The following is a 16150-nucleotide window of genomic DNA, read 5'->3' as shown; positions in this document are numbered from 1 at the left end:
GCCAGAGCAAAACAGCATTCCTCATTTCAAACTAGGTCTCCCTTGCTTTGTATGTGTGTGTAGTTTTTGCCTTTTCCTTGTTTAACCAATGCATTCAGTTCTTGACTCCAGGAGGGTGGTGGCTGCAAGAGGCACCCAGAGGCAGCGAATGCAGTGGCCCTGTAGGGCAAGAGTGGGAGGCCTCGGCCGCTCCCTTGGAGCCCCACCCAGTGAGTAGGCCAGAGCTGGGCGGGCTTTGACTCATGCAGAGGCAGCTGGCTGCCAAACACAGAGGCTGATGTTGGGAGAGTCCTAGGAGGCCAGGCCTGGCTGGGAGGGACCTTGAAAGTCAACTGTGGAACCCCCACCAAGTAGTTAGGCAATCATTCTTCCTATTCCTCCAGGGATGAGAAACTCACTACCCCTTGGGTCACCTGATTCTTTGGACAGCAATTCCAGAAAGAAAAATGCACCCTTTCTTACAAGAGTGTTGAGTCCCTGGCCTCCAAGTCTTCTCCAGACCAAATATCTCTGTTTCTTCAACACATTGAGTTTGATATGATTCTAGTCTCATTATCATCCTGAGTAAATGTAACATCCCTCATGTGATCTGAATACTCAGAACAATAAGGACTTTCACCTCCTTCCTTCCGAATATGATACATCTCTCATCATGGAGCCTGTGTTGCTTCTCAGTACACCCAGGTCTAGACCTGAAGGAGGAAATGCCCTCACAGGACACAAGTGTAACTACTACCCCTTTCTCCCTCTGAGCCCCTTTATGTGTCCTCACAGCCCAGGCCCCCTAAGATTTGTCTTCATTCTGAGACTCTGGAGTGCCCCAGTGTCTTCAGAACAAAGAGGAAAGGGGCAGAAGAGGAGAGGGAAGTCACTGTGCTCTCAGTCCCAGCGTAGTCAGCACACTCTCCCTGCCTCCACTCAAGACATGGTAGCCTGGTTTCAAGGGATGGAGTGTGTGTGTTGGGGACTGGGGGGGAGGGGGACAAACCCCTTTCCCTCCTCCTCATGGTCTTTGGGATGCTGCTGGATGTGTCATCACGTTTTCCTTGGGGTGGGGCCAGGGGCTGGCTTCCTCTGAGCAGGAGACAGAAACAGAGAGACAAAGAGGTCACGGTCTCCTGTAGAGCCCTTGGGGCTTACAATAATCTTTCTCACCCATGTAGTGTCTTAACAACTAAGGGAAATAGACACTTATGTTACTTACATGAATCTATTTTGCAAAACTGAGATTCAGAAAGGCAGAGGTCGCCAAACTAATAAATACTGGCTCTGGGAGAAGAGACAGAGAGGTTCTCTGAGCCAAAGCTTGGTTGACACCCCTGCTGGTGTGGCTGTTGGTTGGGCATCATCAGTGCACTGAAAGGTCACTGGTTCAATTCCCGATCAAGGCACATGCCTGGGTTGAGGACTCGATCCCCAGGAGGGGGTGTGCAGGAGGCAACTGAGTGATGTTCTGCTCTTCCATCAATGTTTCTCTTTCTCTCTCCCTTTCCCTTCCTCTCCCTCTAAAATTCAATTAAAAAATATATTTTTTAAAGCTGTGGACAGTCAGAGGGGCAGGCCCACTGAGTGCTGAATTTGTTTTAGATGCATGATGATATAAGCAATCTCATTTATCATCCAAACTGGGTCTTTGGGACTGAAAGGGGGCACTATTAATGTTTACACAAGACACAGCCCATCCCTGGCAAACCAGGATATATGTCCTCCAGCCATAGAGTCCTCCAGTCCCAGGCTCCCCAAGCCATCTCTCTGCTGTGCATGCCCACCTCAGAGAACAACCCAGAAGCACCACTGACACAGTGCTGTCTCTGAGGATGACTCGGTTCCCTTCTACCAGCTCAGACCTTTCTACTAAGAATCAGATTGTTTCATGCAATCGCCTCTTAAACACCTCCTCCTGGATGATCCTGGGCCCCACGCATGAGCCTCTCCAAATGCTGTCCTGTGCGAGTCACAGTTGATGTGGGCATCTGGTCTATCCCATAACACACACAAGGTGACACAGTAAAACCCAGCTCTCAGCACAGACCCACAGCCTTGAGCTCAACTTCACCCATTGATGCAGACTACCCAGCTATCCTGACTGCTCTCATCACCCCGGCCAGACCCCTTGGTTTGTTCTGCATTCGGAGATGGACTCTCATCTCTCATTTTCTCCTCCCGTTTCAGACCGATTCTGAGTTAGGTCTCAGTTTTCCTGCCCCTGACTTCTCTGAGGAGCCAAACCGCTGCCCACCTCCTGTCTGACTCAGGTCTCTGCTCACCTATGTCAGTTCCCACCCTCGTCCTGGGCTTGATGTCATCATACTCACCCCACAGTCACTACAAGCCAAACACAAACATGCCCAAGTGGACCCACAACCTCTCCTCAGATCTCAATTCTCCTCCTGCATTCCTGGTGGTAGATGGACCCACCTGGCACCTGGTCACGCAGGGGAGCCCTGCTAGTCCCCAGAAGCACAGCGTTACAGTGGTGCACCCCTGTCCTCATATTCCCGGGAGAATGATCACACGTGTCCAGATGTCACCCACCTCGTTGTGCCTTCTCCCCTCCCCTGTGCCCAATGCCGAGCACGGGGCTGGCCTGCGGTCAGCGCTCGGCCATCCTCTGCTGCAACAAAGCCAGCAGAGGCCCGATCAGGAAACGTGACTTCGTTGTTCCAGTTGTTCCAAAAGATTGAATTGATTTAATAGGAATGCTTCCTAACGCGTGAACAATTATTATTGTTTTAAATTAGCAAGAATAAAATTCCACCATCTCTCTCCCCGAAGCTACTTGCCGAGATGCTGAGCCGTAAATTCACAGCACCCATGAGGAGCTAGACAAACAGCCATCGGAGCCGCAAGGAAGTGCTGCAGCTGAAAACATCTCCGATCCATATTTTTCCCTTAGGGAAGGGGAAGGAGCGAGAGAGCAGGGAACTTTTTTCTTTTTCTTTTAACAGGAAATTTTATAACTCTCCCCTGCCCTCCTTCTAGCTTCACAAGAGATGCCCGAGGTTGAGCATGTTTGGCTGACTGAAGGAGGAAATCACGAAATAAATTCAGCTAAGCGAAGCAGCCAGTGGCTTTCACTGCAAAAACCGACGGCGTTATGTGGTCTCACACCCACCTCACCCCTGCTCCTTCCCTCACTGCATGACCTCAACTCGCTCTTCTGACTTTGATTCCAGCCACAAGACTGGGCTTAGAGTACATCTGACAAGTAATCTGAGGTGTGGTCTCAGCCCCACTCACTAAGTAAACCAGTTCCCTCTCTGGCCTCAGTTTCCCCCATCTGTTCATGGGCCCTGTCCTAGCTGATAGTGTCCTTGGTTAGTTTTTGTCCTCTCAGCCCTAAACCCTGCACTCCTTGGAAAGAACAGGCGCTGTAGTGGTTCAGCTCATTTGCATGTGAAGTCCAGGACCAGCCCCTGGGACTGTGCAGGTAGTTCTGATGGGCAGCAGCCCTGTCTGGAGCCGTGAAGCATTCTGGGACCAGGCTGGGACCAGGCTGTGCTCCAGCTTGACCATCTGGTCACTGCAGCAAGTCCCCTCCCCACAGAGCACCCTCATGTGCTCTGGGGTGACTGGCACAGTCACTCATTTATCCATCAGACTTTATGGATACCTCCCCACATTTCAGAGCCTGAGCCAGACAAGGGCGCAACAAGGACACCCCGTGAGTCTGTGGGGCAAGGGCAGACACGGGGACATGGCTGGGCCCCTCGAATGCAATGTGACAAGTACTAGCATGGAGGCAGGGTGAGGTGCAAGCACAAAGGGAGGATTCCCGTTGAGTCTAGACAAGCAGTCCAGATGTGGAGACATCTGAGGTTTAGAAGGGGGTCTCCAAGCTTCCAGATGGAGGTGCACCAAGCCTTGGCAGGGGCCAGCAGGAACAAAGGGTCAGAAAGCACGGCGAACTTTCCCGACCTGCCTAGCGGCTGGAACGTCATTCTAACGGCCTCAGGACCACAAGAGGTGTTGACTAGAGAGGTGTCCAGCTGTGGGAGGTCGGGGGAGGTCGGGGAAGACACTTGACCTCTGATGCCTCGCTCTTCTCATGTACAAAATGGGAACAAAGAGAGCACGCTCCTCTCAGAGTGACAGGGGAAGATGCCAAAGGATGTCAATGTGCCCGGCGCAGTTTCTGGTACACGATCATCCTGGGAGCACAATTATTGAATCTAAATGTTTTCACTCATGCCTGGCCAGTGTGGTTCAGTGGTTGAGCATCAACCTATGAACCAGGAGGTCGCAGTTTGATTCCCAGTCAGGGCATATGCCCCGGTTTTGGGCTCAGTCCCCAGTAAGGGGTGTGCAGGAGGCAACGATCAATGATTCTCTCTCATCATTGATGTTTTGTCCCTCTCTGCCTTGCCCATCTTCTCTGAAATCAATAAAAATATATTTAAAATAATAATAATAAGTAAAGGTGTTCACTCACTCCTCTCTCCAAGACTCACCCAGTGTGCTTTGTGCACACGCTCACACACTCCCACTCCCAGGCACACACCCGGTCACCAGCTCCAGCTTCATCAGGGTCCCCTGATAAAGACTTTCCTCTCAAGCTCCCAGCTCGTGTCTCAGTGCTGTCCCTGACCCCAGACCCACCACGCCCTCCCTGGCCGTCCTGGTGGAAAGTCTTGTGGGCCGGGGCGTAGCCACATGTGCACATGGGTTAAATAAGCAGGCCAGTGTTGTCTGTGGTCTCATAATTGCATTTCCTCAGGAATAGAGAGAAGTAGGAACCGAGCTCCTGGAGCTGAGTGGGGGGCAAGAGGGGGTGGGAGCAGGGGAAGGAAGGGGGACGGCTTGGAGGAGAAGGGTCCTGGGAACAAGTGCGTGGCCCAGGCCCCTGCGTGGGGAATAGGGAAAGGTACAGACTTCCCTGAACCAAAGGAGAACCCTTCTGGGGCCAGGAAGCCATCCTGCAGGTGGGAGAGGGGGCCTGCCCATCGCACAGCCTCCTCCCCGTGGGGCTGGCTGAACCCTGCTGCCTTGTCGCCTGGCTCCAAAACCGGCAGCCACAGCTGCCGTCGTCTCACCCTGCTCAGGTCCACCTTCTTCCACGGTCCAACAGGCCACAAGCAGCAAAACACTGTGCGTACTGAGCATTGGCACAGAGCACAGTGGGATACAGGTACAATGGATGATTTGACAGGTAGCCGGAGACTGAGCCTTTGCTGGGGCTTCTTCTCCCTCCAAGGGAGGCTCCCTCACTCTCCTTCCTCCACATTCCTGCAGCTCCACTCCCTCCTTCTTCTTGAGCTCAGTGGAGAGCCCCTAACTCCTACAAGAGAAGAAAGAAGGTGTGTTTGATTTCACCAAATCTTTCCCCAGAAACATGGAAGGAACTACTACCTCTCTTCAGGGGTGAGGAGCACGGGGCTCAGAGACAGAAGAGGCGTTGCCCAAAGGTGCAGATTTAGGAAATGGTGGAGTCCGCTCTTTCCACCCACTTACCACCCATTTGTTCAAACCTTCATTGCCCTGCTCAGAGGCGTGCACGGGCCTAGAGTCACTTCACAGCCAAGCAGGGAAAGCCTGGGGATGGGGGCTCTGAAGGGCCAGCAGGGGCCGGGGCCCTGCGTCTTTACCTTCCCAGCTGGCTCTGGCTGGCTGCGACATCTCGGGAAGCAGCGTGCCATGCACACAGTAAGCTCGGGGAGTTTAACAAATGTTTATAAAACCTCTCCATCCGCAGTTAATGACCCTTATTAGAACCGGAAAAAAAGCAGTCACTCATGCCACGTCCCAGCTTTAAGGAGCGTTTTATTATTACACACCACTCCACAAATTAATGAGCGAAGCCCTGGCCCGTTTGTCAGGGGGCAACGCCCAGGGATGCTGGCGGAGAGGCCTTTGTCCTGGAGCTGACTGGGCCAAATTTGCCGCTCCACCTGCCTCCCTGCCACCCCCAGACACCCACCACTCTCGAGCTGCCAGCCCACCAGCTGGCATGCCTGGAAGGGCCCACCTTCAGTCTGCGGGGCCCCAGATCCCTGCCCCTGGAGCCTGAGCCCCAGCAGGCCCCACTGACTCTTCCCTGAGGCAATGGGGTGAGGTATTTTCATATCCTGAGGGTGGGGGTGAGAAACACAGATTCCTGGGCCCCAGCCTAAAATCTGAATTCTTTTTATTTTTTTAATATATTTTTAAATGATTTTAGAGAGAGGAAGGGAAAGGAAGAGAGAAACCTCGATGTGAGAGAGAAACATCGATTGGTTGCCTCCCACACCACCCTGATTAGGGACTGAACCGGCAACCTGGGTATGTGCCCTGACCGGGAATCGAACCAGCAACTGTTGGGTGTACAGGGCAATGCTCAACCAACTGAGCCACACTAGCCAGGGCCAAAATCTGAATTCTTAACCAACCTGAAGACCAACATGGGGGGCCACCAGGGCCTGAGACCTGAGCCTCAGATGCCTGCATGCCCATCCGGGCTCCGCCCCAGGCTGTGTCACCTCAGGCAAATCGCTTCTGTTTTCCTCAGTCTCCCTATTTGTCAAATGAGGACGTCAAATCTCCCTCCAAGTGGTTTTCATAACGATGACATCATTCCGTGTGGCCAAAGTGCACTTTGCCGTGACTCGCCCGCCTCTGCTGTCTGAATCATGAAAGCACCAAGGTCAGAGTAAAGCAGCCAATGGTTGCACAATATTGTGGAGGCATGAAATGCCACCGAGTTGGCTAATATTTTATATTATGTAAATTTTATTTCAATACAAAATGGTTAATTTTATGTCATGTGAATTTTACCACAATAGAAAAAAAAAACCAAACAGTTTCTTTTCATCTTAAATAGGACATGCTTACCAGCCTCTGAGCCTTCGCCCAGGCTGTTCCCTCTATTTGATTAGCTCTTACTCATGGTTCAGGCTTCCTTTCGGAAATCATTTCCCCAAAGGCTCCTCTGCTGGCTCCCAAAACGCTGTGTCCCCTCCGGAGGGGACATGATCACAGGCTGTTCCGGGTCCCTCTGCAGGCACCTCACTAAAAGATGGGCTTTGGGGCAGGGGAAGGGCAGGTAGGTCCCAGACACAGCAGCCGCTCATCCGGGGCACAGTAGGTGCTCAGTGTTTACTCAGATGGAAGAGCTGACTCTAATCAACCCTGGCTTTAGAGACGAAGCAGGTGCAGCCTAGAGGAGGCCAGGCCCTGTCGGCCACACCGTTGCTCATGGGCGCAGGCACTCTCTCTCTCCCTCTCCCTTCCCTGTCAGCAGCTCCCCCCGGGCGGAAGCACAGCCCAGGGCGTCAGCCTTCGCAGCCATCCGCTAATCTGGCCACGGACAGTGTGCCAGGGCCCTCTGTCTGCCCTTCCTGTGTCCCCGGGACACAGCTGTTCATGCTGTCAGCCTTATCGCAGGCAGGCAGGCGACGGCCCGTGTCCCCGGGAACCTCGTCTCTAGAACCTTCTACCAACTCAGGGTCTTGGCCACTGGGATCCTCAGCTTCCGGGTGCACCTGCCAGAAGCTGCCCACACACCGGGGCTCAGTTTCCCCACCTCTAACATAACAGATGAATAACCATGGACCGACTTAACACCACTGTCAAGGAGGTGGCTAAGGGAGGGGCCTCACCATCTGACCACCTGGGTCTGAATCCCAGTTCCGTCCTCACAGCGGGACCCTGAGCAGGTGACGGCACGAACAGGGCCTTGTTCCCTCTCTGTGAAGTGGGTATGATTCTGGGGGCTGCTTCCCAGGTACGTGGTACTTTGCGGCACTTAGACCCATGCCCTGAGCACTGGAGGCACTACGGGTGTGAGCTCTGATTTCATGTCCTGCCCCTGCCCTCTGTGAGCTCAGACCTGGTGGCCCTTCCCTCACAAAGTGGAGGGAGTAGCACATCATGGTGCTCGCCACCCGGTGACCAAGACAGCCAGATACACAGAGGCCAGGCGGGGAAACCCTGGGCGTGAGCCCTGGCACTGGCATCCTTTAGCCACTTTGACCTCGGGTGCATCATGGAAACCAAAAGGGAGTTTACAGAGGAAGAACCAGAGAAGGCCGAAGCTGCCCTCAGTCACCAGCTATACAGAGGCCGTAGGCATGAGTGGGAAGAGAAGGAGACAAGAATGCAAACATGGGGGTCACATGGGAGAATGCAGCATGGTGGCCTGGGGGTCACGGTGGGGAGAATGCAAGCTTGGGGCAAGGGAGTGGGGTCCTGCCTCTGTCTGGGTGGTCCGGCCAGTCCCTGCCCTCACTGGGCCTCCACCTCCCAGATATAAAATGGGCACATTAATCCCCACCCTGCCCAGCTTCCAGAAGGGGCACCGTGAGGGTGAGGAAGATGTTGTAAGCTGTACCCCCTGGCAGGTGTCATCCCACTGGAAGGACACACCCAAAGTGCTGCCTCCCTCCAGTGGCCAAGACCCTGAGTTGGTAGGAGGTTCTAGGGACGAGGTTCCCTGGGACACGGGCCGATTCACCACAACATGAATCGCCTGATTGGCAGCGCTGCTCGGCCCTCTCAAAGGCATTTAAAAGTCAATGGGGCCACAGCAGACTTCCTTCCCCCCCCCCCCCCCCGCTCCCCCCCGCCTCCAATTCTGCTCCTCGCCCAGCAAACACTTCTCTCACCATTCACCCAGAGACTCAAGGTCACAAGCTTGCCCTTGCCCTCTCCTCTTATATCCATCCTTGCAGCAAGGCCTATCAACTCTGCCTTGAAAACAACCTCAAAGCCTCTTCTCTCGCTCTCAGCCACCAACAACCAGGGATGAGCCCAGGCCATCTTGACCTGGACCCACCTTCAGCTTCAGCTCTCGGGGCCCTACTTTCATTCATGTTAAAAGTAACTGGAGACCGTCACTTTTCTGTCTAAAAGTAACTGGAGACCATCACTTTTCTCCTTGTCTGATTAGAATAAGACGCAAGCCCCTTACCTGCCCCATATGCAATCTGACCGCTGCCTGCAACTCACTGCTCTCTCTGGCCCCGCCCCAGACACACGGGCCTCACTCCTTCCCTCAAACAAGCCCCGTCCTCTCCCTCCTGCGTGCTCGCCAGGCTCTTTTCATGGCTGCCTCGTTCTCATCAGTCTCGCCTCAAGGTGAAGTACCCCTTCCTCAGAGAGGATGACCCCCTGCCCCAGTATGTACCTTGTCTGTGACTCAGACATCCATGAGACTCTCTAAGGCCTCTACATGGAGAATGCTCACCAGCTGACATTTTATGTTTGCATTGTTGTCTCTCTCACTTCCCACTCATCCCTATGGCTCCCTGGTGGGTCCTAGCATGAGCACAGAGCCTGGCACATAGTAGGTGCTCAGTAACTGTTTGCTGACTGGATGACTGGAGGCATAAGTGGTTGGATGAAACATAGCTTGCAAAGGTCCACACCGAAGGCAGGTTTACCTGGAAAGGGCACTCGAGCCTTAAGTGAGTAAATGGAGGCACCTCGCAGACGAAGTAACCGAAGCAAATGGCTTTCCACCACCACCAAGTCTCACCAGCACTGCATCTCCTGCCACGAATGTTCTACTCCCTCTTCACCTGACTGCACCTTCTGCTCATTTCCCAGTGCTCATCTCCTCTCACCCTTAACAGCCCTTCCCTGCCACCCCTCAGCCTCTCCCGCGCATTTCTGTAGACCCCTGCTGCCTCGAGCCTGGCTCGTCATCTGTACAATCTTTCAGTCTGTGAGCCCTTGGGAACTAAAGCTGAGGCTGAGTCACATCTGGATGCCCTCACAGAGCACAGTCTTGGTACCATGTTGGCGTTCAGTAAAAGTTTGCCGTTATCCAAGCGACCAACCCACAAGGCCAGGCCAGGCTCTGGGGAAGTGGTGAGGTAAAGCTGAGCTCCCTGCCCGCCAGGAGCTTGCTTGCAACCCACTTGGAGAGACAAAGATGATCGTCTGACGAGCTAATTGCTTTCTTGGAGATGGGCATTAAAAGTGCAGTGGGGCCATAAGAATAAGCAAAAATAAATCATTATAAAATGACACACACAGTCAGACATACTTTAGTAAAACTTTAAAACCCGAAAACCAACCTACGTGTTGTTTATGAACACATAAATACATGGCAAAAAAATAAATACAAAATGCATGTGAATGAGAGATGCCATTTCTGGGGAAGGAGGAGAGGGGCAGAGTTGTGGAGGCTCACATATGGTGCTTTAACCATATCTATAGTGTTTTGATTCTTAAAAAGAAAAATCTGAAGTATGCTTGGCATAATACCAGGGGTCCTCAAACATTTTAAACAGGGGGCCAGTTCACTGTCCCTCAGACCATTGGAGGGCTGGACTATAGTTTAAAAAAGAACTATGAACAAATTCCTATGCACACTGCATATATCTTATTTTGAAGTAAAATAACAAAATGGCAAAAACACCCACATGTGGCCCGCGGGCCGTAGTTTGAGGACGCCTGGCATAATACTAAGGTAAGATAAAGTTGTGTGGGGGGTCCTTGGTTGTTTGCTATAATATGCTAGTAGATTCTAAGGGTTTGGAAAATTCTAAGATCATTTTTATATTAAATGCAATGTGATTAAAGAGAAAGCACCAATCTGTTGAATGAGTGTTTAATGGGTAGATGGGATGGGTGGGTGGGTGGATGGATAGATGGATGGATACATGGGTGGTGGGTGGTTTGAAGGATAGATGAATGCGTAGAGCATAGTTGGTTAGGGGAATGGATGGGTGGATTAGTGAATGATGAATAGGTGGCAAAAATAATGTTAGAAATGTTCAGGTTTATCCTATTCTCTGCATATATTGAGCACTTAACCACATGTCAAGCCCCATGCTAGTCCCTGGCCATGTTGCATTCAGTATTCTGACAAGTCACTTGCCCACAGGAGTTCAAAACCAGAGCCCAGATTCAGGCCCGATGAGGAGACAGTATTCAGGGCTGCAGACAGTTTGGTCAGAAGTGTGTGTCTACTATGCTGAAGGCCAAAGTAAAAAGAGGCACAAACTCCCATAGGGCTTCTCCACGGGGAAGCTGAATGTCTGCTGTGTCCGTGTGGATGCCTTGTCCTCCTGGAGACAAAGGTGTCCCAGGCAGAGGGATGGGGCCAGGGGCAGAGAAGTGGGACCATGGAGAGTGTAGAAGAGCTACTAGCAAAGAAAACATGATGGGGGAAGAAAGACAAAGCCAGCGGGGGAGTAGGACCTACTCTGAAGGGTCTGGATTGTCGTGCTGGAGGTGGGACTTCACCCATAAGCCAGAGTCTCCCAAATCTAGCCAATTGTCAGAATCATCTGATTGGCCTAGAAAGGGGTTAAAGCCAGGAATTTATATAGATCAAAATCTGCCTCTGTCCTCAGCCAAGTCCCTTCGCTCCGCCCCACTCTGGTTCGTGAAGGAGACCAGCGTTAACTGGCTCAGCTGCGGCCTGGGTTCCTAAGGGCAGGACCAGAGGAGATGGCAGGCGCCCTCCATGGGCCCTTCCTGTGTCCATCTCCCATTGGGTGTGACGGCCCCAGCACCTGGGCCTGGGTCCTCAGGGCCTGGCGGGAGAGGGAGGAGCAGAGCCCACGTGAGAGGGAGGAGCAGAGCCCACATGCACGTCGGCGGCACGTTGACCCCAATGGAGCATGTTTCTATCTCACCAAACAGTTCTCCAACAAGAATCTTTATTGCTCAGCACAGCTAACTGGGAGAGCATTTTTCTAATTACATTTCCCTTGAAATACACCCGGGTTTGAGTTAACACCTCTTCAGTCTGCCAAAACCCAAGTCATTTTAAAATTAGTTCTGGAGGTTTTGCAAAAACCCCACCGGGATGCAGCGCTCCTTTCCCACCAAGTTGTGTGCTGAAAGCGCTCCCCAGAAGCCAGGGCGGTTCTCCTTGGAGACTGTGGAGAGCACCCGGGGAAAGCCCACTCCTGGCCCTCCCGCCTGCCTCTCTCGCTCAGACCCGCTGAGCAGCCCTCCCGGTGCTGCAGGATCGATGGAACCATAAATGCATTCTGCCCTAAGCAGTCTCTCTGATACTTTTTAAAAACCATACGGTGGGAGGGAAATGTGATCCATATGGTTTTGAATCATTAACACTTAAATCGTCAAAATTGAGATTTTTTTTTTCCTAGAGAAATTTCATAGCCAAGGCGCCTTTAGCGGCTCTTTAATAAACTGTTTAAAATTCTGTTGTTCCCCTTAAAACACACAAGCACATACCCAAATATGCAGTACATGTATGCATACTCCGCTAACTCAGAAAGGGCATCATTAAGAAACAGCCCATTAGATACCATCCATCCCCAAACAGGGTGGGTTAAAAGGCGTTAGAGGTACCTGTGAGCACTAGTGGTCAATGACATCTACTCAGTTCAATTATTCAGACTGAAGAGTTCCACAGAGCTTTGGAGCTCATCTGGACCAGCCCCTTGATGGTAAAGATGAGAAAGCTGAGGCCCAACGAAGGCTCAGACTCTTGAAGAGTTGGTGGGAGTCCCGGAGGAGTATTTTAGGGAGTGGAAACTTCCCAAGCAAAGCATCTCCTATTGTTGCCGCATGTGACTAAACGGTAGAGTGTGAGGCAGGAATAGGGTGGGAGAGAGAGGCTAGGGCTGACCACGGAGCACTTTCCATGGCTCCCTATAGTCTGAATACAGCAGCCGCCTCCTCTAGCCCATACGTCAAGGTTGCGGGAGAGGGGACCGCCTTCTCCATAAAACACAGGTCAGGCCCTAACGCTTGAAACAATGGGAGGGATGGCCTAGAAAGCTAGGTGATCACGTGAAAGAGCATTGCAGAAACTCTTGGGAGAAACGATGACGGCCTGGGCTTAGTGGTAGAAAGAAGGGAGAAGACCTGGAAGACGTTTTGGAGAAACATTTGATGGGACTGGGGACCTGATGCGTGTAACCAGTGATGCAGAAGCAGCATCAGGATTCCATCAGTTTCCTGTGGCTGCTCTAAAAGATGCCCCTAACTCACCGGCTCAAAACACCGCTCATCCAAATGTACAGTTTTAGAGGCCAGAAGTCCACAATGAGTCTTACGGGGCTAAAATCAAGGTGTCAGCAGGCCCATTCCTTCTGGAGTCTTTAGAGGAGAAACCATTCCTTGCCTCTTCCAGCTTCTGGTGACTGTCAGCAGCCCTTAGCCTTCGGCTGTGTGACCCCAACCTCTGCTCCCTGGTCACTCCGACCCTCCAGCTCCCTCTTCGAAGAATGTGCGGCTATATCAGGCTCTCCTGGATAATCCTGGATGATCTCCCCATCTCAGATCCTGGGCTTAATCTCATCTGCAAAGGGATTAGGACGTCAATATTGTGGAGTGGGGAGAGGCATTATCCGACCCATCACAAGAATGAAACCCAGATTTCTTACTTTGGCAAGTGGTGCTTTCAACCAAGAGTGGAGGAGATTGGTGAGAAGACGTAGGAGCTTGATGTAGGAGATGCTGATTCTAATTAGAACTTGGGAGATGTCCCAGGCAGGGGGTCCCCATAGGCAGTAGTCCATGGAGATTCGGAGCAGAGGGCTGAGAGGTGCTCTGAGAGTCTCGCTTTCAGCTGAATGACCAGCAATAAACAAAGTTCTCCTTCTTCCACACCCATTTCCTAGGCAAAGGGGCCAAGGGTAGGCAGTGGAAGAAGAGCCAGTTTGGGGCAAGAGACCAAGGAGCGGGAATTGATGGAAACTGAGGAAGGATCAAATAGGTAATCCAAAAAAGGGGAGTATGACTGGTGACAAGGCAGCGCGGGGGTGGGGGTCACAGTGTCAGATACAGGACAGAGACCAAAGGGGATAGGACTCGGTTTTGACAACTCATTGGTGACCTCAAAGCCACTGGAGCAGAGTGGACACAAAGGGCTGGGTTTGCAGAGGTGTGAGGCGTGGCTCGCCACAAATCTCTTGGAAAAGTGGAAACAGTAAGAGAGCTGAGGTGGCACCTCAGAATTGAGCTGGTCTGTGGGCAGAAGGTGGGACCCAGGCATGGGAAGAGGTTGGTGCTGCAGAAGAAAGGGATCCGAGTGGCTGGAGCCACTGTCGGGGCGTCAGGATAGCACAGGGGAAGGAGAGGGGGTGCTGTTCCTCCTCCCCTGCAGTGTGAGAGACAGGGAAAGGAGAGGTAGGCGCCAACGACGACCAGTGTGAAGGTGGGAAGGAGAAAGCTAGTCTCCGTTTTGTACAGAAACAGGAGACGAGGTCGTACCTGTGGCCTGCGGGAGAGAAATGGCCTGAGTGACTCCCCGCAGAGCCCAGGCCTCTGGGCTTCTGGTCCCTCAGGGGTGGGAGGTTCCAGGTCTCCCCCTTTGCACTTTCCTAGATGTGAGCGGGAGCAGCTGGAGCTCCTACAGGGCAGCTCAGAGGCCTGGCCTCCTCTGCTTTGCGTCTTTGTTTGACTAGGGACAGTGACCTCAGGTGAAAGCCAGCAGCTGAGTCTGCAGGAGGGGAGAAGGGGCAGGAGCCTAGAGCAGCCTCCTGTGAACCTGAATGAGCCCCTCCTCCCCGCCCCCCAACCAAGGACCTCCGCCTCGGCCCCTCCCTTCCCTGTTTCCCAGACCAGACCTCAGTGCTCAGCATGACCTTGGCCATCTCCCTCGCTGCCTCTGGGCCTCCCTATGAAATGAGAGACTTGCAGGTAGTGACCGCCAAGGGCCTTTCAGCCCTCATGGCCCCCGAAGCACAGCCTTGGATGTGGAAGGGCTGTCTGAGCTGCCGCTGGAGTCCCAGCCTCCTTGGCGCTGGGCCCAGGCCTCTGTCATTGCGTAAACACGATGCAGGCCTGTTTGGGGCCGCATAGCTGTGGTTTTCTGTTTTCTCCAGCAGTAGCTCCAAGGCTGGGGCTGCAGCTGAGAGGGCCCAGCAGGGAGGGAGCAGGCGGTGGAGGGCAAGAAAGAGAGGTTTCTCTATGCTGCCTCCTCTGCTTGGCTTGGAAAATTTGCAAAAGGGAAAAACATGCCTACATGTTAGCCCCTTCCTCCACCTCCCCCACCAACCCCGAAGAAAGGGAGCTCCCTGGGTAACAGAAGACACTCCAGGTTGTCTGCCTCTGCTCTGGAGCAGACACCTTCAAGCAGCTCAGCCCTCGTGATCTTGGCCGTGGGCAGGTCTTGGAGCAAAGAAGCACCGCCCAGGGATCAGACGTGGGTGAACATGGAAGGCTCAGCAGAAGCAACAGCAGACCCTGCCAGACAAGCCTGGTATCTATGGACACTCAGCCTGCCTACACCCTCGCCGGCCTGGCACACAGTAGGCCCAGATAGTCTGATGTTCATTAAGCTAAGCAGAATTGAATCTGGGAAGAATCCACGATGGTCCCTAAAGAGAAGAAAGGGCCCTGGGGGGTGTGGTGGAAGTGATCGGTGCCCACTCAAATCCCCTTGCTTGTGCATTCATCCCCGGCTGCTGAGCGGTGGGTCAATAACTGCACACAACACCCTTCTGCTCAGAATTGCCCTTGGCTGATGCGAGCTCCCATAAGATGCCTGGGAATTTGCCTATCCCTCCAAGGGGCAGCCCTCCACCCATGACTTAGGAATGCTGGAGTTTAAATCCCAACCCCTGCCCCCTGCTTCAAGTTGAGACAAACCTTTTGTGCAATTCACACCCAAGAGCTCCGCATGGGATAATACAATAAGACTGTGATGTCATATCTCTGCTAGCTACCCCTCCCCTCCCTTCACTGCCTCCCTCTTTCTCCTGCAAATGCCCCTCAGCCTGGCGCTTGTCCTGGAATCCCTGTTTCAGCCTCTTTCTGCTGAACCAGGCCTAAGACAATAGACAGCTTTCCAGACAGGACCCTGCTTGGGGTCTTTTCCTATCTAAAGGCAAGGCAGTTGTCAAGCTGCTCACAGGCAGCAGGAGAGAGCAGAGGGCACTGGACAGCTGGCATTTTGCAGGGTCAGAGCTTATCGGGGCCTTGCTGCATCTGGGCGGGGGGTGGGCGGGGGGGCGGGGGGGCTGACGTGCAGTAGCAGGTAAAGTTAGAGCACAGCCCAGCTGGCAGGAGCCTCAGAGGCCAGCCAAGGCTGCGAGGAAGAAGACCCATTGGGCTCAGCACTGCTGCCCAGTTTGGCTTGGTCAGCTGGGGTCCGGCACAGGCAGAGATGGGGCCTGCAGACACCCCAGAGGACAGTGTCACCAGGTAAGAAACTGCAGCCAATTCCAAAAGCCCTTACCTGGCTGAGCCCAGAGCCAGCAAACTGCACACATGTTTACAACAAAGGCAAGAGCAATATAAC

General features: G+C 53.1%; 1 long non-coding RNA gene across 2 annotated transcripts; it reads right to left on the bottom strand.

Moving 5' to 3' along the window:
* Positions 1-4702: 4702 nt before the first annotated feature.
* On the bottom strand, positions 4703-15431 carry LOC307113002. Of its 2 annotated transcripts, XR_013814778.1 has the most exons (4): positions 14475-15431; positions 13290-14347; positions 12895-13204; positions 4703-5278 (listed from the first exon to the last, which is right to left on the bottom strand). It is a non-coding gene; the product is annotated as an uncharacterized lncRNA (long non-coding RNA). The 2 variants fall into 2 exon arrangements; XR_013814779.1 differs by lacking the exon at positions 4703-5278 and having other exon boundaries at positions 10520-13204.
* Between the last annotated feature and the right edge of the window lie 719 nt (positions 15432-16150).

This window comes from Cnephaeus nilssonii (assembly GCF_951640355.1).
Source record: "Cnephaeus nilssonii genome assembly, chromosome: 16".
In the NCBI taxonomy this organism is placed as follows: domain Eukaryota; kingdom Metazoa; phylum Chordata; class Mammalia; order Chiroptera; family Vespertilionidae; genus Cnephaeus; species Cnephaeus nilssonii.
This window is presented reverse-complemented; position numbering and strand designations above follow the sequence as displayed.